The sequence below is a fragment of the Suncus etruscus genome, chromosome 15 (genome assembly GCF_024139225.1).
Source record: "Suncus etruscus isolate mSunEtr1 chromosome 15, mSunEtr1.pri.cur, whole genome shotgun sequence".
NCBI lineage: Eukaryota > Metazoa > Chordata > Mammalia > Eulipotyphla > Soricidae > Suncus > Suncus etruscus.
Genome location: NC_064862.1, coordinates 26182139 through 26209779, shown reverse-complemented (window position 1 = coordinate 26209779; position 27641 = coordinate 26182139).

Sequence of the window (27641 nt, the reverse complement as noted above, 5' to 3'; positions counted from 1 at the left end):
CAAGACACACTGGTTTTGGGGACATGGGTAAGGAGTAGGATTGTGAGGGGTCAGGCCTAAGGAGCTAAGTAGTCATTTTCAGACATTGGTTCTATCTCCCACCTTTTAGTTGTATTACCTTAAACAGGTGATACGGTTTTTCAGTTCCCAGTTTTCTCTTCTATAAAATAATTATAAAAGCTAAGAATGTGTAAGATTCAACAACATGTTTTGTGTAAAACTACATGAAATCTGGTAATCAGTTTATCTATGACATTGTTCCATGTAGTGAGCAATAGTAGTAGAACAGACATTCTTTTGCTTTATTTTGTTTTGAGGGTACAACCTATGTTTTTACTTCTGTCAGGATTTATCCCTGTTTCTGTGCTCATAAATCATTCCTGGTGGGATTTGAGGTACCATATAGGGTGCCAGGATCAACTGCACAGAAAGCAAGCACCCTTCCTACTGAACTATCTCTCTGGGCTCCAGAACAGAGATTCTGTGGAAATATACATATATTTCTTATAATATAGCTGTAGGACAGGATTCCTAAAGCACAGGTGTGACTTTGGAGGATGCCACCACTGACCCTGTTTTTAATATATTTTAATACAGGAATAATAGCCCCAAATCTATTTACAGCTTACGTACAAAGTATACAGACTGCAAAGCATGTCCCTAGATACCAACACACTACTCCCTTCTCTGTGAGGTGCTGGAGGAATGTGCCATCCACAGTGCATGTTTGTTGGCTGCAGAGAAACCCCCAGCTTGGGAGGATGGAAAAGCATCCATCATTTCCGAACAGTGGTCTCTGTGGCTGACCCCAGTGTGATGGCCCGCTGAGATGCAAATCCGCGAGACATGCGAAGGGAAGCTGGGGTCCCGGGGCCCTGGGAGGCAAAACAGGGTCTGATTTCACATAGGGCTGAAGCCTATTACAACTGATGAAAACAGGATTTTCAAAGGACTTACCTCTTCCACCCTTCACAAACCTTTGCCCAAGAGCTGGCGCATTGTATACCGCTCAAGAATGCTTGGTATTTCCCATGACATCATAGCTGGACCCTGGGGTGGGGGTGGGGACAACTTTCTCTTCTCTATAGGGAATTAATCATTGCCCCCTTTGCTACTATACTAGCATCTGAGAATATACTAATGCCACTGATTTTATTGCATTGTATTAAGTTGTATTAGTTTGTAGTGCATGGTCTAGTTTTACTATAGTTGTACATTGCATTATTCCTTGTCATCACAATTCTCTTCTTCCACATATATTCTCTTTCCTACATCTAAAACATACCCTTAAATTAAGAGCACTGTAGTGAAGACAAATAATTTATTAACTCCATATAGTTAGAATAACTTGGAGCACTCTGAACCACTAGTATTATTTTGCATCATTCAGGCAACATTTGGGTATTATATCTTCTAAAAAGACATATTTTTAGACTTTATTGTTGTAGCACTAACTACAACTAATAAGATGCTAATAGGTTTCAAATATCATCTATGATGACTTGATGGATATAGCTTAAAAGGATTTTGCCATTGAGTTTATGAATGACCACTTCCCCATAACTCATTTCCCTTGTTCTTTCTTTCTGTTTGAGTTTGGTTTATTTGTTTGGGGGCCACACCTCATGATGTTCAGCTGTTTTTTATTTTATAAACTTTTTATTTATTGATTGATTCATTGTTTTTTGGCCACATACAGCTGTGTTCAGGGGTTACTTCTTTCTTCTGCACTCAGAAATCACTCCTGGCAGACTAGGGGACTATATGGGATGCCAGGAATTGAACTGTGTCTCTCCTAAGTCAACCACATGCAAGGCAAATGCCCTACCACTGTGTTATCTCTCTGGCCTCTGTGATGTTCAACTTTTACTGCTTGCTCTGCACTCAGGAATTACTCCTGGTGGTGCTAGGGGAGCCATATAGAATGTAGGTTATTGAACCCAGGTGGGCTGCATGCAAGGTGAATGTCCTTCCTACTGGCTATCACTCTAGTTCCTTCCCTTGTTCTTTCTGTGCCTACATTGATAGTTGGTCTATTCAGCACATTTTAATGTTCCAAGTTAGTGTGATCAAGTCCAGTTGCCACATTGTCCCTTGGACCGCCACCTCTATACTTAGCTTGGCCCCCAAGCCCTGGCCATCCTTTACCACTCAATGAACTGAACTTTAAACAGCATCCAGAGAAAAGCAATACCATACAACATTTGCCTTTGTCTGCCTTTTCTTACTATAGCATTAGCCTAAATAAACTCTATTTGTGATATGGCAGTAATAATATTTTTCTTCCTTTTTTGAAGACCAAATACTATATCTGTGTGTCTGTGTCTTCCACAGCATCTCCACACTTCATCTGCTGATTGACACTTAGGTGGTTTCCATTACTTAGCTTCCATGAATAATACCACAATAAACATGGCAGCACACGGGCCGGGAGAGATAGCACAGCAGTGTTTGCCTTGCAAGCAGCCAATCCAGGACCTAAGGTGGTTGGTTCGAATCCCGGTGTCCCATATGGTCCCCCGTGCCTGCCAGGAGCTATTTTTGAGCAGACAGCCAGGAGTAATCCCAGAGCACCACTGGGTGTGGCCCCAAAACCAAAAATAAATAAATAAATAAATAAAAAACATGGCAGCACAGACACTTCCTTGAGCCTCTGAGGTTCTTAAGAACCACATTCTAACAGAGAAGATGCAACGCTCACCCAGAATTATGATTGGCTGTGCCCAACACTGAGTTAACTGCTCTATGCAAGTGTTCATTCCATCCTATCAATAAAACAGGGTGGTAGATACTGTTTAGTTTGCGTTGTAGAAATGTTCTCACATATGTGGTATGCAAGCAGTTACTTGATCTTGAACTCTACTCTCTGTATACCTTATGGCGAATGTTATGAGACAATAACTCTGGACACTGCACTTCTAGACATGGTACTTATTTCAAGGGATTTTTTTTAATTTAATGATTTATTTTTACAATGCTGATGATTGAACTTAGGGTCTTACAGTTTGCTGGGATCTGCGCAACTGCTGAGCTCCAAGGGTTAGAGATTATCAGCATATCTGTGAGAAAATTGTGTCATTTACTTTGAGAAGTTTCCATCTTTTTCCTTTTTAACTCCCCATTTGGAAACAAATCAGATTTAGTCAGAGAAGCAATCTGATATCAATTCATCCAGATGAAAGAGTCAGAGTAAGGCTGGAGAGACAGTACAGTAGTTAAGGAACTTACCTTGTACCCAGCCAACGTGGGTTCCATTCCTGGGTACTACCTATGGCTTCCTGAGCCCTTTCAGGAGTATTCCTTGGAATACTCTTGGAGCATAGAGCTCGGAGTAAACTTTGAGCACTTCTAAGGTTGGCTCCCAAACAAGTAAACCAAAAAATCTGTTGGAACTGAGGCTTTCTAGAGAAATCCATGAGAAAGGGCATTTTGAGTTTCAGTTACCTGAAAGAAACCTTCTTTTCAAAGAGGTAAAACAAAGGTAAATGATTCCCAAGAATGGCAAGAAAAACCCTAACTAAAAGTGATCCCACCCCTTTCCCCACTCCCTCCCAAAGCTGAAGACTGCGGTGCTTTGGTCTGAGCAGGCCCGGAAATGGATGCAAGAACTCATAGGCCTCTACCTTAAATCTGTAACTTAAGTGAGCATAACCATCAAGCCAACTAATGAAAACATCTCCACCGGCTCTATTTACCCAGCTGTGTCTCTCAGCCCCTGCTGCTGACATTTTTAATACTCTCTCATTGCTCTGTCTTCCCAGGATTCCTGCGAAGCCGCCCACAGGCAAGGGTGATGCTGAGGAGACAAAAGCCAGGCCTGTGTTGGAGGGGACCGGAGCTTGCTGGGGGGCAGGCTTCCACCTGCTGACACAAAGGGAGAGGCCCAGGAGTAGAGGCAGCTGGCCCGATGCCAACCGGAGGTTGGAGCTTCTCCTGGCCCAGGAGGGAGGTCTGACCACGGAGCTTCCGAGCTCTTATCCTTCCAAAGCTAAGGCAAACAGCAATCCGGTGTGGGTGGCCTTGGGGGCGTCTCCCCTCAGTCACAGATGGCAGCCTCCAGGACACCTTCTCATCTTTACAAATGTGAATGGCACAAATGTGAAGGGCCCAGATCCACCTTGGTCCAAGTGAATCAAGTTCGATGTCCTCTCCATGTTTCCCTACAATGCCACTCAGGCCAAGACACAGTATATGGCCTGGAAAGTCACACTCCCCATCCCAGAAGTCTTCCTTCTGTCTCCACTCCATTCTGAAACTCTGTCTCTTGCTCCCAATTCACCTTGAGCCGGGCTCCAGACACCCATGTGGAGTGTTGCTCAGCTCTGTGTTGTTCATCCATGGAGCATACAAGATCTGGGCTGAACCATGGGTGAAGCGATTATGCTGTGGAGAGGTGGCATGATGAAATCACTACAGAGTTTACTCTCTTTTGGGCTTTGGCTTAAGTGAGAGAGGGAAGCTCCCAATGCTTCCTTGGAGGATTCATGTCTATAGGGTGAATTCCCATGGACTTTCTGGGTTAACTTTTCTCTAATGTCAAACTGCCTACAGAAACATTTGCTTCAAATGATATGCCCAAGAGGAACTTGTGAGCATTCCATGTTTACTCGCTATTGTCTTTTTGCTTTGTGCTGATTCTGGCAAATGTGTGATGTTCCCTCACTTTGTTTGCAACCAGCACTTCTACTATAACTGAGCCAGTTATCATGATTGATCTTTGGAGATTTTCCGAAAAATATCTATTTGGGTCTTTTGCCCATTTTCTGTTGGGTTAGCACTCTTTTTCTTGCATTTCATTTTCTTTTTTTGTGTGTGTGTGAAATGTTTTTTTTTCCTTTATTTAAACACCTTGATTACATATATGATTCAGATTAGGTTTCAGTCATGTAAAGAACACCCCCTTCACCAGTGCAACATTCCCATCACCAATGTCCCAAATCTCCCTCCATCCCACCCCACCCCACCTGTACTCCAGAGAGGCTTTCCAGTTCCCTCATTCATTCACATGATTATGGTAGTTCTCCGTGTAGTTATTTCTATAACTGCACTCACCACTCTTTGTGGTGAGCTTCATGAAGTGAGCTGGAAGTTCCAGCCCTCCTCTCATTGTCTCTGAGGATTGTTGCAAAAATGACTTTTATTTTTCTTAAAACCCATAGATGAGTGAGACTATTCTGCATCTCCCTCCCTCCCTCTGACTTATTTCACTCAGCATAATGGATTCCATGGACATCCATGTATAGGAAAATTTCATGACTTCATCTTTCCTGATGGCTGCAAAGGTGTATATTGTACCACATATATTGCACTGTGTATATGTACCACAGTTTTTTTAGCCATTCTTCTGTTGAAGGGCATCTTGGTTGTTTCCAGAGTCTGGCTATTGTGAATAGTGCTGTAATAAATATAGGTGTGAGGAAGGGGTTTTTGTATTGTATTCTTGTGTTCTTAGGGTATATCCCTAGGGGTGGAATAGCTGGGTCGAATGAGAACTCAATTTCCAGATTTTGGAGGAATCTCCATATCGCTTTCCATAGAGGTTGAACTAAACGGCATTCCCACCAGCAGTGGATAAGAGTTCCTTTCTCTCTACATCCCCGCCAGCAATGAGTGTTCTCATTCTTTGTGATATATGCCAATCTCTGTGGTGTGAGATGGTATCTCATTGTTGTTTTGATTTGCATCTCCCTGATGATTAGTGACGAGGAGCATTTTTTCATGTGCCTTTTGGCCATTTGTATTTCTTTTTTATCAAAGCGTCTGTTCATTTCTTCTCCCCATTTTTGATGTGATTAAATGTTTTTTTTTCTTATAAAGTTCTGTCAGTGCCCTGTATATTTTGGATATTAGCCCCTTATCTGATGGGTGTTGAGTGAATAGTTTCTCCCACTTAGTGGGTGGCTCTTGTATCCTGGGCACTATTTCTTTTGAGGTGCAGAAGCTTCTTAGCTTACTGTATTCCTATCTGTTGATCTCTGCTTCCACTTGTTTGGAAAGTGCAGTTTCCTCCCTGAAGATGCCTTTATTCTCAATGTCATGGAGTGTTTTACCGATGTGTTGTTCTATATACCTTATGGTATCAGGTTATATATCAAGGTCTTTAATTCATTTGGATTTTACCTTCATACATGATGTTAACTGGGGGTCTTTGTTCGCTTTTTTGCAAGTGGCTAACCAGTTCTGCCAGCACCACTGTTGAAGAGGTTTTCCCTGCTCCACTTAGGATTTCTTGCTCCTTTGTCAAAAATTAGGTGATTGTATGTCTGGGGAACATTGTCTGAGAACTCAAGCCTATTCCACTGATCTGAGGGTCTTTCTGTATTCCAATACCATGCTGCTTTGATAACTATTGCTTTGTAGTACAGTTTAAAGTTGGGGAAAGTAATGCCTCCCATTTCCTTTTTCCCTAAGAGTGCTTTAGCTATTCGAGGGTGTTTATTGTTCCAGATGAACTTCATAAGTGTTTGATCCACTTCTTTGAAGAATGTCATGGGTATTTTTAAGGGGATCGCATTAAATCTGTATAATGCTTTGAGGAGTATTGCCATTTTAATGATGTTAATCCTACCAATCATGAGCAGGGTTGTGTTTCCATTTCCATGTGTCCTCTCTTATTTCTTGGAGCAGGGCTTTATAGTCTTCTTTGTATAGGTTCTTTACATCTTTGGTCAAGTTGACTCCAAGATATTTGAGTTTGTGTGGCACTAGTATGAATGGGATTGCCTTCTTGACTTCCTTCTCTTCCCTATCATTATTGGTGTATAAAAAGGCCATTGATTTCTGTGTGTTAATTTTGTAGCCTGTCACCTTGCTATATGAGTCTGTTGTTTCTAGAAGCTTTTTGGTAGAGTCTTTAGGGTTTTCTAAGTTGAGTATCATGTCATCTGCAAACAATGAGAGCTTGACTTCTTCCTTTACTATCTGGATTCCCTTGATATCTTTTTCTTGCCTGATTGCTATAGCAAGAACTTCGAGTACTATGTTGAAGAGGAGTGGTGAGAGTGGACAGCCTTGTCTTGTACCAGAATTTAGAGGAAAGGCTTTTAGTTTTTCTTCATTGAGGATAATATTTGCCATTGGCTTGTGGTAGATGGCTTCAACTAGATTGAGAAAGGTTCCTTGCATTCCCATCTTGCTGAGAATTTTGATCAAGAATTGGTGTTGGACCTTATCAAATTCTTTCTCTGTGTCTATTGATATGATCATGTGATTTTTATTTTTCTTCTTGTTGATGTTGTGTATGATGTTGATAGATTTATGGATGTTAAACCATCCTTTCATTCCTGGGATGAAACTTACTTGGTCGTAGTGTATAATCTTCTTGATGATGCATTGGATCCTATTTGCCAGGATTTTGTTGAAGATCTTTGCATCAGCATTCATCAGGGATATTGGTCTGTAATTTTCTTTTTTGGCAGCATCTCTGTCTGGTTTTGGTATCAAGGTGATGTTGGCTTCATAAAAGCTGTTTGGGAGTGTTCCCGTGTTTTCAATTTCATGGAAGAGCCTGGCTAGGATTGGTAGTAGCTCCTCTTGAAAGATTTGAAAAAATTCATTAGGAAATCCATCTGGGCCTGGGCTTTCCTTTTTGGGCAGATGTTTGATTACAGTTTCATTTTCCTCAGTAGTGATGGGGGGTTAGATATGCTACATCCCCCTTACTTAAATGTGGAAGATTATAAGTGTCCAAGAATTTTTCCATTTCTTCTAGATTCTCATGTCTAGTAGCTTAAAGTTTCTCAAAGTACTCTCTGATTACCCTTTGGATCTCTCCAATATCTGTCGTGATCTCCCCCTTTTCATTTCTAATATGGGTTATCAGATTTCTCTCTCTCTTTCTTTGTGAGTTTTGCCAATGGTCTGTCAATCTTGTTTATTTTTTCAAAGAACCAACTTCTGCTTTCGTTGATCTTTCAGATTGTTTTTTGGTTTTCCACTTCATTGATTTCTGCTTTCAGCTTTGTTATTTCCTTCTGTCTCTCTACTTTTGGTTCCTTTTGTTGGTCATTTTCTAAATTTTTGAGGTATGTCATTAAGTTATTCAGGTATGCCCCTTCTTCCTTCCTGATGTGTGCTTGTAGAGCTATAAATTTTCCTCTCAGGACTGCTTTTGCTGTGTCCCATAGATTCTGGCAGTTTGTGTCTTCATTATCATTTGTTTTCAGGAAAGTTTTGATTTCCTATTTAATTTCATCTTGGACCCACTGGTTGTTCAGTAGCAGGGTGCTTAATTTCCAATTGTTAAAGTTTTTCTTCTGTGTGCCTTTGTAGTTCACATCTAATTTCAGAGCCTTGTGGTCAGCAAAGGTAGCCTGCAAGATTTCTATCCTCTTGATTTTATGGAGGTATGTTTTATGTGTCAGCATGTAGTCTATCCTGGAGAATGACCCATGTACATTGGAGAAGAATGTGTATCCAGGTTTTTTGGAATGGAGTGTCCTATATATATATATATATATATATATATATATATATATATATATATATGTGTGTGTGTGTGTGTGTGTGTGTGTGTGTGTGTATATATATATACTAGTCCTCTTTCTTCCATTACTCTTTTCAGGGCTAGTATGTTTTTGTTGGGTTTTAGTCTGGTTGACCTATCAAGTGTTGATAAGTCCATGTTGAGGTCTCCCACAATTATTGTGTTATTACTGATTTCTTCTTTCAGATTTGTCAGTAACTGTATTAAATAATTTGCTGGTCTCTCACTGGGTGCATATATGTTTAATAGTCTGATTTCTTCCTGTTTCACATATTTCTTGATTAGTACATAGTGTCCATCTTTGTCCCTTACGACTTTTCTGAGTATAAAATTGGTGTCATCAGATATTAATATGGCCACCCCAGTTTCTTTGAGGGTGTTGTTTGCTTGGATGATTTTCCTCCAGCCTTTGATTTTGAATCTATGTTTGTTCTGACTATTCAGATGTGTTTCTTGTAGGCAGCAGAAGGTTGGATTCATCTTTTTGACTCATTGTGCCACTCTGTGTCTTTTAATTGGTGAATTTAATCCATTGACATTGAGGGAGATTATTGTCATAGGATGTATTGTCATCTTTGTAGATAAGTTTGCTGTGTTTGTTGGTCTCTCTTGTCTTAAAGTAGACCTGTCAGTTTTTCCTTTAAGGCTGGTTTTTCATCTGTGAAGTTTCTGAGCTGTTGTTTATCCATGAAGCTATGTATTCTTCCTTCAAACCCGAACGTGAGTCAGTCTGTGTGCAATATTCTCGGTGAGGTATTCATTTCATTCAGTCTTGTCACAATATCCCACCACTGTCTTCTGGCCTTGAGTTTGTTGTGACATGTCTGCTGTAAGTCTTAGGGATGCTCCTTTGAATGTAATTTCCCTTTTTGATCTTGCTGCTTTCAGTATTCTATCTCTATCTGTGGGATTTGTCATTGTAACGAGGATGTGTCTTGGGTGTTTTTCTTTGGGTCTCTTTTAGCTGGTACTCTTCGGGCATGCAGGATTTAATTGCATGTAGTCTTTAACTCTGGGAGTATCTCTTTGATGATGTCTTTGACAGTTGATTCTTCCTGGAGATCTCCTACCTGGGTCTCTGGGACTCCAATGATTCTTATGTTGTTTCTGTTGAGTTTATCAAAGACTTCTATTTTCATCTGTTCGTATTCCTTGAGTACTTTTTCCATTGCCTGTTTGTTTGTCTTAAGGTTCTTTTCCAATTTCTTCTGCTGTGTTGAGTTTTTCTGCATCACATCTTCCAGTACTCCGATTCTCTCCTCAGTTGCTGTTACTCTGCTGGCGAGGCCATCCATTGAGGTTTTCATTTGGAGCTACCATGTTTTTCAGATCTGTGATTTCAGTTTAGAGTTTTCTGATTTCTGTCTTTGTGTTCTGTTCAGATTGATCTATGCTTTCTTGTTTTCTTTTTCTTTTTCTTTTTGGTTTTTGGGCCACACCCAGCGATGCTCAGGAGTTACTCCTGGCTGTCTGCTCAGAAATAGCTCCTGGCAGGCATAGGGGACCATATGGGACACCGGGATTCGAACCAACCACCTTTGGTCCTGGATCCGCTGCTTGCAAGGCAAACGCCACTATGCTATCTCTCCGGGCCCAATCTATGCTTTCTTTGAGTTCTACAAACATCTTCCATATTGCTATTTTAAATTCCTTATCTGAGAGGTTAATCAGGTGGTTGGAATTATTAGGTTTCTGAGCTTTAGTCTTCATTCTTGTGCATGGTGTTTGCCTGCAAGGTATCCCCATTGTCACGCCTGCAATGTGGTTTTTCCTGCGTGTTGTGGTGGGGTTCATTATTTAGAAAGAGTGTGTGGCCATGAAGCGGAGTGGTGGTGCTCTTCTGCAGCCTCTAGATGACAGTTTTTTTTTTGGGGTGCGCTTCCTAGGCCTCTGAGTAAAGCTTTAAGTATTCAGGGAAGACAGACAAGCAAAGCAAAGAGTTCCCTTCAAGTTCTCAGGGTCATCTAAGGCACAGCAGGAGGGCGGAGCCAGCCAAGAACTCTCTGTGGTAGGCAGGATCGCCTGCAGGAATGCTGATGAAATCCAGTCTCAGGTGGCTGGAAGCACTATGGCCCAGGGTGACTTCTGCGCCCTTCTGACACCCATCGGAAACCAGCACGAATCAGTGTGTGTACATCCTGACCCACCTCTGAAGCAGGCATGATCACTGGCAGGAACGCTGATAAAATCCAGTCTCAGGCAACTGAAAACAGCATGGACCAAGATGGCTTCTGCACCCTTCTGACTACTGGTAGAAACCAGCAGGAATCAGTGTGTGTACTTCCCGACCCACCTCTGAAACAGGCAGGTTCACCGGCAGGAACGCAGATGATATCCAGTCTCAGGCAGCTCTGAAGCAGGCAGGATCACCAGCAGGAATGCTGATGAAATCCAGTCTCAGGCAGCTCTGAAGCAGGCAGGATCACCTGCAGGAACGCTATTGAAATCCAGTCTCAGGCAGCTGAAAACAGCATGATCCAAGATGGCTTCTTGCATTTCATTTTCTAATGATGTTTATGAACAAATTTTTTCCTAAAAAACCCACAGGCTTTCCCATTTTGGGAAGATCAGTATTTTTGTTTTAGTTTTCCCCTCCAAAATGACAGTTCTTTAGAGAAAATGAAGTAGAGTCTATAAACAAGTATAGTTTAGAAACTTCACATTTACATGCACAATCCACCATTTTGGTCCTCCCTGTCTCCCATTAACCAGCTTTCAATATCTCTTTTTGAGTACCACTGAATTTCATAGCAGAAAAAGGTGTGTTCCTTATGACTCATTGCCAGAAATGATAACATTACCCACAGTGATAATTATTAGGATGTGTGAAGATCTTTCTTTGGAACACACATTTCTATCTGCTACCTAATTTTCATTCTGTCCCATCTTTTTTTTTTTTTTTTAATTGTTTTGGGCCACACCTGGTGATGTTCAGGGGTTACTCCTGGCTATGTGCTTAGAAACCACTCCTGGCTTGGGGGGACTATATGGGATATGAGGGATCAAACCACAGTCTGTCCTGGGTCAGCTGCATGAAGGCAAATGCCCTACTGCTGCACCATCGCTCCAACCCCTGTCCCATCATCCTTTAGAAATTACCAGCCTCAATTTTAAGATACCCAAGTTGAAGATGGAAAGACTGAACCCCAGAGAAGAATAACTTGCTTGAGTTACACAGATAATAAGTAGGAGTTGGAGAGATTGAAACCATATTAATATGACTTGAACACATGCTTTCTTCTGTCTGCCTCTTTGGATTAGGTGCCTGAGACAACCAAACATTCTATTTTATGACAGTTTAACTTGCCTAGGGCAGGCAGTTTTATTCCCCACTGGGCCTCTCACATCCTTTCAGCAACCTTGAAGAATGCAGTAGGAACCAACTGCTCTTTCTGCTACATGATAAAAGGGGCAGCCTTGAAAGATACTAGGAGTTATCTCAGAGGGTCAGAACATGCCCTGAGAGTATGAAAACTAATACCAAAGTAGGTGAATGAACAATGGGTTCATTCCCCAATAAAATTCATTCGTTTCAGCAGCCAAAAATTGTATCTGATGACAAAAGTAGACAAAGCCAAGGGTCTTTGGTCTGTGTCAGTTATAATCTGTCCTGCCATCATCACCTGCACTTCTTCAGAGACTTACCTGCTCCCTTTTGAGAAATGGTTCCCACATCCTTTATGAACATGTGTTTGCATGGTGCTGACCATTCTAGTTTTCCATTCCTTGGGCCAGGGGACTTGAGGAAAAATTTGGTCACATGACCACAAGGGCCAATCAGTTTTCTTTCTTGGGCTTTTCCCAATCTGTGAAGAAAAGGTTCTATTTTTCTATGGGGAATCTGTGAGTGGGGACATCTTCCATATCTGGAAGGAACTGACTTTTAGTAGAAGAGAAGAAACAAAAATAGAATCTGGAGGTGAGAGGCTCCTGCTCCTGATTCCTGGAGCAACATCATCATTCCTACCTTCCTGGAAGTATGTGGGCCTGCCAGGACATTTCACTCTATGCCTAAACATATTTTGGTTGATTTTCTGTCACTTTTCATTAACTCAAGAAATGGGTCAAATCCACCCATCACCTCCTGACAATTACAAAGTACAACTTCATTAATAAATATACAGATTTTGTTAGAGTAGATCACTATTCACCTGCCAACTTATATTGGCCTTGAGAAAGTTGCTTATCTTTTCATGCCTGAACTTTCTTGTCCATAAATAATAATTGTACAGGAAATTTCTGGTAAACCTTGGTACCTCTCTCTCAAATTTCTACCTTACCTCTTCTAAATGTAGTAAAGAATGAATGATTAGGTCTGCCATGTGGAACCTGCTGGGATGATGCAGAAATGGTGCCACAGCATTGGCTAGCACATGGTGAATATTCACGTTAGTGATGACAATCAAGAACATGCCAAGTGTACAAACGGGAGTTTATGAATGTGCTTTGAAGAACTTTCTGAAACAGAAATTCCTACCAAGCTCTTTGGATGTGTGAGTGTGTGTGTGTGTATGCGTGTGTGTGTATGCGTGTGTGTATGTGGGTAGGGGGACCACTTATGCTTTAGGAGACTCTGAAAGACATGAAATAAGACAATAGGGTTGAAGGTACATGGCTTTCACATCACTCCAATTGTCCAGAAATCCTCCCTCACTTCTTCATGCCCAAGCAAGAAAATCTTGTTGGAAGGTGATTTTAGAGACAAATTTCTTCTTTTTGCTGCCTTCAGAGGTTCATCTCCCTTCACTAGGTTTTGTTCCTTGGAGCCATTGCATAAAATGGGCATAATGTTGATTAATGGACATTGAGGGCTCATGTCTGCTTCTTAGGCTCTGGGACAGAGAGAAATATGGGGAACAGAACTGGATGAGCCTCATCCAGAGAGGTAGGACACTGCTCAGTGGTGTGGTCTTGCTAATCTCAGTGCCCCAAGTGGCTCATTTCATTGACCCAACTCATTAGGGTGGGATTCTCAAATTTCCTGCTGAGCCCTACTCAAATTCTTGACCCACAAAAGTAATAAGATATAATAAGATGATTGTCGTTTGAAATCTCTAAATTGTGGGTTGTTTGCAAGAGATCAATGTAGAGATGTTAGAGATTGTGTGTGCTTAAAATGGAACCTGGGCCTTCTGTATTCGATGCATGTGCTCCAGTCCTTTGAGCTATCCCCTTGTTCAAAAATGTACTATTTCCTGAAATAAACAGTACTATACTGAAGTTGACTTAAAGTCTTCCAAAATCTTCTTCCACCATCCTGATCTGGATCAAGGCACAAGGAGAATCCAAACAGATAGAGATGCTAAAGGCATCAGCATCTTTAAGGTAGTGTTGTCTCCACACCAAACAGTGTGGACAGTCTCTCAGTTATGAATTCAGAAACATTTATAGCAGGTTAACTAGTCTCAAAACTAGACACTAGTGGTGTATAGAAGCATAGAAAGCTGAGTTTACCTGGAGCTTCCTGTCTTCTGATGGTTAATGGTTATGGCGACCTTGATGAGTCATTCAACTTAAGAGAAATGTAAATTCTTTGTGTGGACCTAGGAGGCACAAAGGACAATTTTCATAAGGAATGTCAAAGAAAGATTCTCTAAAAAAATGACAACAAAAGCAAAAACCTCGGGGGAAATAACCCTTATCAGGCTCAATGAAGAATAAAAAAACTCTGAGATATCCCAGTGCCTTCTGCCTCATAATGTCTGTGATTGTGTCCTTCCTTCCCCTTGCTTGTGGATAGAATTGAGACTTGCTCCAGCTACTAGACTAAGGCAAAGATGATGCCATATCACTTCTTGCATGATATTATGTAAGAGTGTGACTTCCACCTTCCATGCAGATACTATCTCCTGTCTTCTGGACTTAGGTGATTGGAGAAGGAACCCAGAAATGGGCAGAAATGAAATCTTTATGTCAACATGAGAACGTTTTGAAGGACAAAGAGCTTTCAGAGTGCTGTCAATAGCCAATCAGTTTCAGAAATGGATCCTTCCCTGATTGAACTTTCATCCCTAAGTGTCATCTGTCTCATATCCTGATGTCAGACCTAAAGCAGAGGATCCAACTAAATCAGAACCCAGACTTATGATACCAGAAACCCTAATTGCAAATGTATTTTGCTTTAAACCACCTAGTTGGTGATGGTTGAGTATTTTGCTGGGGTAAATAATATAGAGTGGGAAGAAGAATTTATTCCAGGCTTTATGATGATTAGCTTTGTGAAGGGATAGAATAAAGAGGTTGTGGACTCTTGGAGGAAGAACCATCAGTGCACATGACTGGAGTGAACAGAGGACAACAAGGGGCTTCTGGGAAGGAAGGCAGGGGTGGGAGCTGACCAGGCCCTATAGCTGCAAGTGACCATGAACCTCTTCTCTTACTAACCTGAAGAATTAAGGAACATTTGGAAACAATGATATTGATGATTTTTTGATATTCAAAGGTAATCCTGTTTTGGTAAGGAGGATGGATTAGGGGGCATAAAACACATGGAAAGACCCCTTTGAAGGCTAAGAAGATATAGTTATTGATACCAGAATCTGATGTTAAATTCACAAGAAAGTGGACACTCTCAAAAATTACTTTGGATGAGCAGGGCTTAATGAGAGAGAAGAAGTAGAATCAGCTGGGGACTGGAAGAAGTTTGTGGTTTGAGTCTTTGGAGGGAATGAGAACATTCTGGATCTGTCTGTGGGAGCTGGAAGATTGAAGTGGAAATTGGTCTTTTGATCTCAGTCTCTGTCTGGGTTGTTTTGACCTCCCTCAGGCAGGACCATTTAAGATTTGCTACTGAGCACAATTAACACGCTGCGTAAAGATTTCATTAGCATGTGGAGAAGGCCCGGCTGCAGAATAGATCTCCATGTCATTTGGCTGATGTTAATTATGTCATCTGAAAACACTCAAGAGTTGGGACTATGCAGTCATCAGAGGAAAGCTGTTTATCTCCTGGGGGAGGCAAGCCAGAACTCGAAATGATAGGGATTTATTTTGAGCATCACCATAGATCTTACAGAGATGAATTACTGCCAGAAGTGGGCGTGTGGGAGCCACTAAGATTGGGATGATGGTTTTTTGTGGAGAGAGATGGGTCATAAATTTATTCTCCCTTCATTTATGCATTTATACTATTTCTTTCTTCTTTTGGTCTCGCCCATTGGTAAAGGCTTTGATACTCCTCTTCTACCCCCACTGCATCCCTCAGAGGTTGGTCAAAAATATATTTTTTGAGATTTTATTTTCTCCTGGATGAAGGTTGAAACACTTAAAAATCTAGCAACCTTGCCTTAAATCCTGATGGAATCAAGGTAGTTTATCCTACTAAAAAGTAAGCTTCAAAAAGGCAGGCACGTGCTCAAACGTTTGATGCTGTGTTCTCAGTACCCTAGAAGCCTACCTCGTTCATAAGCACTACTGAGAAAATAAATAACATACCATGTGGATGGCTGTTATGTTTTCTCAAAGCCCTTGGTAAAAAGGAAGCCAGCTGTTTTCTATTTTTTCCTACTCAGTCCTCTCTTCATCCTCCTCTTCCTTAGTTTTTTTTTGGATTGGGAAAAAAAGAGAGGAAACAAACAAACAAACAAAAAGATCTCTTCTCTCCCAGTTTCTGATTTACTGTTGGCCTGTGGCTTGCCCAGCATATGTACAATCACATCTATTTCTTTTTATGTTATAAAAGTGAAGGGTTTATTATTTTTCAGAGAATGACAGCTTAACTCTCAGCAGTAGTAACTAGGGCAATAGACTCCAGATTGGTTCTTCCTTTGAAGAAATATTTATGTTTTGAGAGTGGCCTGGAGTGTCACCATTGTCCTTAGTTTGTGTGCCATTCTTCTCTGATCAGGGAAAATAAAAAGTTGCTCTAAGATTGGAAAGAGTAATCAGGCTAAACTTAATACACTGCTTCTCAAGATGCAATTCTCTTCCTTTGCATCCATGTACCATTTTAGTTTTTCTATCCTATCTATTCACTCAATTATCTATCCATCCCTCTGTTAATCTCATTACCCTATCCAGTCATTCATTTATTCATCTGCTCTTTTCATTTTATACATCATCCATCCTATTCTACCCTCTATTCATCTTCTAATTTCATCTACCAATTCATCTAGCCTTCCCATCTCATCCCTCCATACACTCATTCATTATTTTATTTTTTCTACACAAATGCTATCTCATACATCTTTTATGTGCTCAGACATGTGTTAGCAGTAGGGGGTCCCCAAATGAATCTAGATTCTCCCAAAGACTTTATAATCCAGGGCAGGTAACCAAGAGGTTATTAGAGAGTGTATACATCTACAGAAAAGAAAATTGGCATCTCTTTCTGGGATTTGATTTGACTCAATAATAAGTAAGACAATAAATAAATGAATGAAGCCTTTTTAAACTTTTTTCCTTTGAAAAATATTTTTATTTTATTTTGATCTTTTACATTTTCTTGTAGAGGAATTATCAAGGTCACATGAATTTCCAAGATTAAGAGTAGAACTTCAAAAGGATTTTCTACTTGAGTTGATGTCTTAAAGATACACTCCATTGGGCATAAAGCATTGGATGATCATCTGAGGAGAATATCAGGCATATATGAATCAATCACTCCATTCCCATCTCATTCTCAGAATTTTCCCTCCTCCTGTACTTCCTGTACCAGTAAACTCAGGCAGCTGTGCTTGTGCTAGATAACCCATGAGTTCTGCCCTTCTGTAATGGAAACAGCATTTGTCCACAGGCACAGCTTGAGTTTAACCTCAATCTTTACTTCTAGGAGAACAACTGAAGATGTATGCAGCTAAGAATGAAGAGACTAAAAGTCCACCCAGTGTTGGGAAAAGAGGCTCATGAGAGCTGATGAGATCATGAAAAAGGAGCCATGACCCATAAAGCCAGCTGGAGGTCAAGTAGAGTGAAATCAAGGTGTCCTATAAAGGATATGAGTATACAAATGGCCCCAGGGACAGACTCAAAATTCCGTGTAGCTGGATTCTGCTTCTCAATATTGGGTTTGTTGAGATTATTCTAAGCTTTATAATGTCCTCTTTAGGTATGCTACTTGTTTGGCTGTCTACCTCCTAAAATCAAATAAAAGATTGATAAAATATGGAAAGAGAGACCCTCAAATAATGCTAAGTCCTATCTAGTAGTAGTAAATAATCATGTTGAATAGGGGCTGAAGTGATAGCACAGGGGTAAGGATCTTGCCTTGCATGTAGCCCACTTAGGTTCAATCCCCGGCATCCCATATAGTTTCCCAAGCTCACCAGCAGTGAATCTTGAGTGCAGAGCCAGGAGTAGCCACTGAACACTGCTAGGTATGCCCCTCCCCCAAAACTCCACCAAAATATTCATAATAAATACCAGCTAGCAGGTAGCAATAACTAGCATTCACTGATGTCCTGCTTGAAGCCAGGTTCTCAGGCATGAACCTTACAATCCTTTCAAGTAGATACTAACATTACCACTATTGTGTTTTTCAGGAAACTCAGGGCTTTGGGAAACGAAGTTGCTTATGCTCTTCCAAAGTTAGTAAATGAGGAAAAGGTAGGGAATGGAAGGAAGAATCTAAGTGAGTTTCAGAGAAGATAATCTGAAATATTGTGGGTCCACAATAAACAGCAAGGCTGAGACAAAAAGTGACTTTTGGAGATTTGTGAGACTGGCCTCCATGAAGGAGCCAGTCATGTACTGAGTTTTGAACTTTTTTTTTTTTTTTTTGTAGTTTTTGGGTCATACCCGGCAGTGCTCAGGGGTTATTCCTGGCTCCAGGCTCAGAAATTGCTCCTGGCCGGCACAGGGGACCCTATGGGATGCTGGGATTCAAACAGATGACCTCCTGCATGAAAGGCAAACACCTTACCTCCATGCTATCTCTCTAGCCCCGAGTTTTGAACTCTTAACCATCACAGAACTAAAATAGATACTGTCTACTTAGGAAACACGTTGGTCGTGGGCATCAAGAAGCTCAAAAATGCCCAGATAGTTCACCAACTTAATTCCACGTTGGGGGATATTTTACCAAAAAGCAATCTGATTTGTGTAATTCTTTATTTAGTTATATATTTTAGTGGGAGTGGCAATTGAGTCCAAGGCCTCATACATGCAAAGCAAGTACTTGACTGCTGAGTCAAAACCCTGGTTCTAAGATACATTTATGTTGTTTTTGGGAAGTTGGCAATAGCTTATCTACCACTTATATCAAATAGGACCACACTTTTTAATATACAGAGAAAAAAATGAAAACTCTGAAAACCACAAATGGCTGCACTAGTGTTTGAAGCCCAGTATATGGTCACACACACACACACACACACACACACACACACACACACACACACACACACACACACACACACAAATGGCCCTGAGTTAAATCTTTCCAGTCTGTGTCTCACATGAAGTCAATATATTTGTCTTGGGAATTTTTCCTTCTGCAGAGAAACTTTGGGATTTTTTTTTTTCTCCTAACTGTTTTCTTCCCATCTCCTGCCTACTCTGGAGGCTTGCTGAGGTCCTGGGTACCATCTACCCACCAAGAAGCACAGAGAGGCCCCCTTTGATGTGGGCCTGATGAGGGAAGGAATCGGTTTCTTATGCTAGTCTGCTGGTCTGGGGGTCACGTTTCTATGACAACAAAGCTGCTAGGGCTGGAAGTATGAGTTTGTGCTGGGCTGTGGTGGCTGCTAATTATAGGCAGTTCTGCACCCCTTGTTTTTTCTCTAGAAAGGTCTCTATTTGTGGCCAAAGTTTATTTACTTTTCTCCTTTTGAGGTTCCATCCTTCCTCCTCTTTCAAGAATAAAGATCTTTGGTGGGTTGGATAGGGGGGATGCTGTTTGCCTTCCTGGTTGTAAGGGAGATGAAAAGCAGACTATGAAGCTTGCTTGAAAAGGGAATAATGGCCAGAGTGAGGTGGGCCCTGTGCCTGTGGAAATGCCTGTGAAGTAGAGGAGTTGCCTGGATACCAAGGATAATGGGTAAAGAGCAAAGGGAAGTGGAGGTGAGGGAGAAAGTGGGAAGGAGGGAAATGGGATAGAGATCTAGCCCTTACATCCACTCACTAGGGGACTTACAGGGCCATACTGGTCATGGGGTCTCTGTAAGTGTGTTCAACCAATGTTCTGGTCTTTTGGCTTTCTTCTCAAGTCAGCTGTGCCAATTTGGCTGATGGGATCTCTGAGGCAGCATTGGGGACTTTGTTGAATCCTTCCAGGAAACCCATGAAAGGAAGGCTGGGGACCTATATGCCTTTTTGCCATGCTCAAAAAGGAACTTATGAGGCACATGTGGCTCCTGCCATGAACTGAATATAAATGAAATGGAGAAAGCAGAACCTCCATAGTTGGTTCTGCTCTGTAAGTAAGTAAATAAGTAAGTGTGGGCATTTAGAAACAAATATGGTCATTCACTCCCCTAGCCACCTCCTGAGAACTCAGGAGTGTGTGTGTGTGTGTGTGGCCGAGGACTACTTTGTTGGATTATAAGAGACACAGACAGAGACAATTCAATCATCTTAGAGAGTCCAAGGACACAAGTCTAGTCTCAGAAGACCTACCTATGTGAATGACTCCCTTCACTCCAAAGAATAAATAAAGCATAGTCTAATATTCATTCATTCATTCATTCATCTTGTATTCACTTATTCATCATTCAAACAATATATTTACATTTACTCATCCATGCACTCTGTTATTCACTCATTCATTCATTTACTCATTCATTCACTCATTCATTCATTTGGTCATTCATTCACTCATTTACTCAGTCAATCATTAACTCATTTACTGAACAAATATTTAACCCCTGCCAAGCATAGTTCTGGATGCTGTGAATCCAGTGGGGACAAGCAGCCAATCCCTGCCCTTAATCAGTATATACAGTAATATGTAACAAAAAGTATACAAGATGAACACAGATCAGCTATGGTGAAACACCAGATAGTTGAGGGGGGTGGAGATACCGGTGCCCAGGAAAGGAATAGGGTGCTGTTTGAGGGAAGGTGGTCTGAGAAGGCTTCTTTTCAAAGTGATGGAGAAAGGGGAAGGGAGAACAGAACTTGCAAGATTCTAGAGATACAAGGTCCACAGTGCTGTGCAAAGATCCAGGGATACAAATCTGTGATTCACAGATTTGAGAAAATGAGTGACAGGCTCCGACTCATAGATCAGCAAAATCCCTGTGGCTGCTGAGTAGAGGATAAATTAGAGAAGTGAGGAGGAAGGAAACCAGAAGAACACAGCCAGTGTACCACTACCGTAACTCAGGCAGCAAGAGGCAAGGAATGTGAGAAGCTGTCTGGTTCTAGGAGCTCTTTTGAATGGAGGACAGACAGGACATTCAGCTGGATGAATGGGGGTGTGCAAGGAGAGACAAAGGCACAGCAAGTTTTTCTTAATAGTGGGATATATCTAGAGAAGAGTTCCAAGCTGAAAGCATATGTAGTGTGACCATCTACACTCCACCAGATCATTGCTGGAACTTGAATCCAAATGATGGTCACTCTCTTCCTTCTTCTTTCCACAATTCTTCAGTTGATCCATTCAAAACATTAACCAGCTTTTACCTTATTTCCATGATCATTGTGTTTCATTTGGCAAATCTGTGGTGCACACTAACTAAACAGAAAACCAGCACAGCCGCTTGATTCTTCTTGCATCTATCACCCTCTTCAACCCTAAATTTATAGTCTAACATTCAGGGTCACTATGAACATAAAATTACCACCCCCTCACATGTCTACAGCTCTTTTTATTTTTATTTGTTTATTTATTTTATAATATCTTTATTTAGGCACCATGATTGCAAACATGTTTGTAGTTGTTTTTTTTTTTTTCTTTTTTTTTTGGTTTTGGGCCACACCCGGCGGTGCTCAGGGGTTACTCCTGGCTGTCTGCTCAGAAATAGCTCCTGGCAGGCACAGGGGACCATATGGGACACCGGGATTCGAACCAACCATCTTTGGTACTGGATCAGCTGCTTGCAAGGCAAACGCCACTGTGCTATCTCTCCGGGCTTTGTAGTTGGGTTTTAGTCATAAAAAAGAACAACCCCCTTCAGCGGTGCAACCTTCCTACCACCAATGCCCCATATCTCCTCCTCCACCCCTGCCTGTCTTTGAGAAAGGCATTCTACTTCTCTCACCCACTACCTTTGTCATGATAGCTGTCAGTGTAGTTATTTCTCTAACTGCACTCACCACTCTTTGTGGTAAGCTTCATATCGTGGGCCGTCCTTCCAGCCCTCATCTCTATTGTCTCTGGGTATTATTACTAGACTGTCCAGCTCTTGAGAAACCAGCAAGGAGAGGAAGTTGCAATCCCATAGAAAAAGGCGCCTGAGTTTTGCACTCATCAAACCTGATTTCCCAAACTAGCTCCACTGCAAACCACCTTCTTGGCCCATGGCCATGTCCTTCACCTCTATGAACTCAGCTGCTCATTGGTATGACAGCAACCTCACAGGTTGCTGCAGGATTTGAGAAAGTACTTATAAATCTACCCATCATGGATAGTTACAGAGAGCCTGACTCAACCAACGAAGCCAGCTGGCAATGGGATGGTCATAGACTAGACTGTTGGGTGCTTTACAAAACAGACCCAAGGATGTGATGACAGGTGAGGTAACCCCAAAGAGAGTCATGTGGGTTTTATAGAAGAATGGTAAAGTGCAATTCAGGAACACTGCATCCACTCAAGGGAACACTGGGAACAGAGCTCAGACTCCTAGGAACAGAGCTCAGACTCCTAGGGCTCTGGCTGGTTTCCTGATGGGTACCATCTTTGATAACAATCATTATCATGGTCATTGCCACTTTGCTGAAGCTTGTAAGCAGTTCCAGTCTCCTGGGTCATTGTCCCTGAATGCCAACTTTGACTGTTTCCATGGGAATCCAGGGAACTTGGTGGAAAAGTGGTGAGTTCAAATGGACAAAATCAGGAAAGGAAAGGAAGAGCAAAGCCCAGAATGTTTGAGAGAGAGGGAGGGAGAGGGAGAGAAAAAGAGAAAGAGAGAGAGAGAACTCAATGGGTTGAGCACATATTTATTTCTTATGTTCTTATGAAAATATCTCAAGATATTGTCCTCTAATATCATTTTATGTGGAAATATTTTAAGAATTGAACTGTCCAGGGAAGAGTGGAACTAGATAAATTCTGGGAAGAGCAACAGGTTCCTAGAGTCTCCTGAGCATGGGACAGCAGAGCTGTGTGCAGACAGGGCTGGGTAAGAATTTTCATATGTTTTGTATGCAGGATGCCTCATAGTTCTCCATTCTGCCTGGTCACCTAAGCATCACCAGTAGAGACTTCCAATACTAAATCAGAAGTAATCCCTAAGTCTCTTGGATTGTGATTGGACATGCATCTTCAATGCACCCTATATCCTCTGTGGAGACAATCCAAGATCTTAAATTCTTCAAACTTGAAGATATGCCATATGAGCAAAGCAGGAAAATGAGGAGTAAAGGGAGAGGAGGTCAAACCGCAGCCTGTCTGGATCTGAGGGGTGGGACGGTAAAGAATTTACCAGGAGAGCAAGATAGTGTGGGCAAAACAAAGTCAGTTCTTAAAGGAGAGTCCACGGGTCAGGCGGACACAGTGGAGGCCACTAACACAGTCCTGGGCGGTTTTTCATTGTGTGTATCTGGACTGCATAGTGTGATGTTTCTTTTTTTTTCTTTTTTTTTTTTTTTGTGGTATTTGGGTCACACCCGGCAGTGCTCAGGGTTTTTTCCTGGCTCCGTGCTCAGAAATTGCTCCTGGCATGCACGGAGGACCATATGGGACGCTGGGATTCGAACCGATGATCTTCTGCATGAAAGGTAAATGCCTTACCTCCATGCTATCTCTCCGGCCCAGGTGTGATGTTTCTGTTTCCTCCAGATTTCTTCTTTTGGGGAGGTGAGTGGACAGAAGACATGTGCAGCCAATCCAAGAAAGGGAAGTGACTTGGATGTTAAATGTTCTGAGCCAATCTTGAGAAGGGAGTGAAATATATATAATGTGTGTATGTATATATACGTATATATACATACATGTATATATAAGCTCATTTGAACTGTCCAGGGAAGAGTGGAACTAGATAAATTCTGGGAAGAGCAACAGGTTCCTAGAGTCTCCTGAGCATGGGACAGCAGAGCTGTGTGCAGACAGGGCTGGGTAAGAATTTTCTATGTGGAAATTAAGCCAGGCACCTTTTTTATGGGGGTCAGACTAGGCCATATCAATAAGTATGCATGGAAGGGTTTTGTTTTTATGTGCTTTAGGGGGTCACAAAGCAGTACTCAGAACAGTTCTTGGTGCTCTAGAGTGCTTGAGGGACCATGCAGTTATGGGGCATGGAACCCGGGTCTCCTGCATACAAAACATATGCTACAGTCCTTAGGGTATTTCCACATGAAAGGATATTAGAGGACAAACATTCTTGAGAATGTTTATGAGACTTGGGACCTGATGTCTTCTTCTGAGCCCCTGGGGTCTTTGAGAAATTCCTTGAAGTCAAGAGTTGGACAAGAGTGGCTGTTGTGTCCTTGGGCACAGCCCGGCTCACAGGAGGAATGTGGTTCTGAGTTCTTTGGAACCATCACTCACTGGGTGGTCACCCCTTCCTCAACTACCTGCATGTTGGGCTTTTGATCTGACCAGCTTTCTATTTCCACAGGCTCTACACTGACCTGTGAACTCTACCAACAAGTCATACCTGAAGTGAAGGAGAAAAAATTCACCTTGTTTTGCTCCCATGTGCTGAAAACAGTCGTCAGTGGGATTGGAGTGACATGGGAGGAGAACCCATCATCTGTGTGTTCAATGAAGCACTTGGCTTCCTGTTGCCTTGTCCCATAGTTCCAGCTGATACCACTTCACCAGATAAGACTGGATCTGGTCCTGGAATCGATGAGCTCAGGCTCAGAACCCTGTTCTGTGTCTTATTTCTCCTCAGTTAAATCTCTCCCATCTCCAGCTATGCCTAGTTCCTCCCTTGCAAAAGCAGTTAAAAATAGGTGATGGCTATCAAGGGTGATGTCCCGATGACAGGGGCCGTGGGGATTCAAGGGGGAGGATGGATGTTTGATCATCCTGAGGATGCTCAGCTCCGCTGACCCCAGACAGGCAGTACTTAGCATTCTACAGTCATCGGCTCACTGAAGTTTGCCCACATGCCAAGAGCTCCAAGCTCCAAAGACCCCATTCTACAGATGTGAAAACAGGTGAGGTCATGAGGTTACACAGGAAGAACTTCATCAAACTTTCCAGCGAGGTCTGGATCTCATATCCCATGTTCTTACCCCTCAAGAGATAATCAGCATTAGTATTTTATTAAGTCAGTTTTCATGGGGTGCCGAGGGAGCTGTCTCAAGCCCATTGGGAATCCAGAAATAATCACATGCCTGTTTTATTTTTTTTCCTACCGTAGAGGAGAATGACTGATTTCAGTCCACTGAAACCTGTCCATTCATTTCTAGTAAAACACAACAACATTCTGCACATCCTGTCTACCCCCATCTCCCTCCCTCTCTGTCTCTTTCCTCTTGCCCCCCTTCTCTTTTAGTCCCTGGGGGGCTCTTAGCAGCTTATTTGGAGTGAACACTGTCCGGGGGGAAAAAGTTAGCTAAGAAAAACAGGAATCAAGACATCAGGACAGCTTGCCGACAAGACCTTTGATCTGGCCAGAAATAAATATAAGAGAAGCTGTCGAGAGCTCTCTTGCCTGATTTTCAACTAAAGCAAGAGAGAGAGAGACAGACAGGATCACCCTTTCGCTGCCCCCCCTCCCCCAGGGCACTTCTCCCATGGTTCCAGGAATCTTTTCTGTGTGTGGAAGGCAGGTGAGGAAGAAATGTAAGTGCTGTTCCAATGATCCACCTTGTTAAGTGTGTTTGCTCAGGGAGGACTGGGAGAAATATGATGTTGTTTTCAGTGCTAAAATAAATAAACAACCCTCTCCAAATTAGGAGGTACACTTTCAATTTGGGACAGCATAGAAGACTAGGGTAAAAATTGCAAAATGAAATCAGCTCCATCAGGAAGTACAAATTGTTATCATCTTACAAGCATGTGACATCTACAAAAAGAAAAATTAATGACCCAAATATCAAAGCCACAAGTGAAATGAAAACAGGACTGGGAGGTATGGGCCAGGATGGAGAGGCTAGTTTCAGGGTTCAAAGCTGGGGACCCAGATGGTGAATTGGTCTATGTCCAGGGGTGATGAAGATTGTGAACACTGGCCCTTTGCTACAAGATCACCCTACATAAAGGAAACTTCATGAGCTGGCTCTGTGAATACATGTCTATGTGACCAGCTCATGCCATTCAGGGGTCTCAAACTCGTGGCCCATGGGCCACAAATGGCCCTCCATACAACATTTTGTGGCCCTGCCCTAGAGGAATCTTTTTTTGTTTTGTTTTGTTTTACTTGTTTGGGTCACACACCCCAATGTTCAAGGCTTACTACTGACTTTGCACTCAAGGATCACCCTGATTTTGCCTCCTGCGGTCCGCAGGTAAATTGAGTTTGAGACCCCTGATTATGGAGTACATCTTGATTCTCTCTAGAGTGTGGCCGCCATCCTACAGGCATGAACTGACTGGCATGAGAAAATTGTTCATGTGGCAGAGTGGGGAGATGAAGCAGAGTTGGTCTGGATGCCCAGTGGGGTGGATGGTCCCAGCAAGAATCACCTGTCTACAGATATTCAAAATCATGCCTCATTAAATGACCTTAAGGGCCCTTGCTTTGAGGCCTTTGAGACATCACTTGCAACCTCTCAGGGAAAGATAGAAGGAAAGCAAGAAGGAACATGGAGGTGCAGAAATAGAGTAGAAAGCACATCTGGATGCTAGAAGAAGTGGGAGCAGCTGGGAACAGAGACTGGAACTGAGACCTACAGGGTTGCTTACTGCTGGCCGGTCTCCAATGCCAGCAGCAGAAGTGACCATCTGAGTCAGTGACCATCTCACCATGTGAGTTTCCCACGTGTGCTGGAGCAGGACAGAGCACTTTCCCTCCTCTTCGTTTTGATTTTGCTTGAGGACGCCACACCTACCCAATGGTACTCAGGGCTTAGTCCTAGCTCTGTGCTCAGGGTCAGTCATGAAGAGGTTCGGGTAGCCTATGGGATGCTAGGAAACAAACAAGTTCAGCAGAATTCAAGTTAAGCACTTAAGCCCCCTGGACACTTTCTGTCACTCTCTCTGTCTCTGTGTCTCTCTGTCTTAGTCCTTCTCTGTCCCCCTCTCTCCCTCTCTTTCTGTCTCTCTTTGTATCTCTCTGTCTCTATCTCTGTCACTCCTGTCTCTCTGTTATTCTCTCTCTGTCTCTGTCTATCTCTGTCTGTCTCTGTCTTTCTTTCCTGGGCTTCTCATTCCAAACTCTGATTTGATGACCTGACTATGAGTGGAAATAGGACTCCTGAAAACATGGTCCTTGTTAGCCGAAGGGACTTGGGTCTGAGACTGGATTTGGGGCTTCTAGGACCCCTTCTCATCAGCATGCAGGGGCAGGATGCTCTAGGTACAAGGGACATTTGGTTATTATGCTCTCCCTCAGGACATCCAGGCAACACCCCTCTGTCCACACACTCTCGCTCCTTTACACCCCATCTGCAAGCACTTGAGGGTCAGGTGTCCAGCTCAAGAGATTAGGGACCTGACCTCTTCCTCCTGCTCTCTTCCTCTCCCCGCCTCCTGCTGCTTCCTCCCTGGACATCTGAGAATGGCTGGACAGCCTGGCTTGTCCTACTGCAATCTTTGAACAGCCCCATTCCCCCAGCCCTCCCCCACCGCGGCCCGAGAGCCTTCCCCCACACCCTCTGATTTGACACCAGATGTTAGAGGTTGGGAAGCTCCCCCCATGCCCCACCAGGTCTTTGACATCTTCCTTGATTTTTTTTTTTGTGGTTTTTTTGGCCTCTCCCCTCTTGCGTGGCTCTGCCCAAGCCCCCCTTATCCCCAGGCCAGCCTTATGCTCTGACCTCCACGCGCTCCCAGTCAACTGATTGTGTCTGAATCCACTTAGAGGTGAAAGGATAAAGCAATTTTCTTCAAGATGTGGCCTAAACTGTTTAGTCTTCGAGGTCTCCAAAGGGCAGGCATGAAAGGGAGCCCCCCCACTCCCGAGCTCAGCCCTCACCTACTCCTCCTTTACTCTGCCTGGAAACA